Source organism: Eimeria mitis, genomic scaffold (genome assembly GCF_000499745.2).
Source record: "Eimeria mitis Houghton genomic scaffold, Emh_scaff731, whole genome shotgun sequence".
NCBI lineage: Eukaryota > Apicomplexa > Conoidasida > Eucoccidiorida > Eimeriidae > Eimeria > Eimeria mitis.
Genome location: NW_013575338.1, coordinates 8812 through 9236, shown reverse-complemented (window position 1 = coordinate 9236; position 425 = coordinate 8812).

The following is a 425-nucleotide window of genomic DNA, read 5'->3' as shown; positions in this document are numbered from 1 at the left end:
GATATGATGGAGTACCTTCGCAGAAAAGAAAGGAAAAATGCGACTTCCTCAGCTTTAGCCGAAAAGGAAGTAAGCGGATCTGGGGATGTTCCCAGATCCGCTTTCTTCCTTTTCGGCTAAGGATATTGGAGCTGTGGATACCAGACCAGCCCAAAGGGGGAGTAGAATCAGTAACCGAGAGCGGGCAGCGAATTCAACACGCGGAAAGCAAGAAGGAGATACAGAGCGGCGCACTTGCTCCTTCTGCTATAAACACGGTCATGTATTTCGAGTTGGGAGGCTTACGGAAAAAGCTATGGAACGACTGAATTAAATCTCGAACGTCACTGCCACGGCAACAAACGGAGCACTCAGGAGAACGCTCGGGCATCCACACAACGTGCGGCGCGGTGGCCACAAGAGATAAAGGCCGCATCCGCAAATCC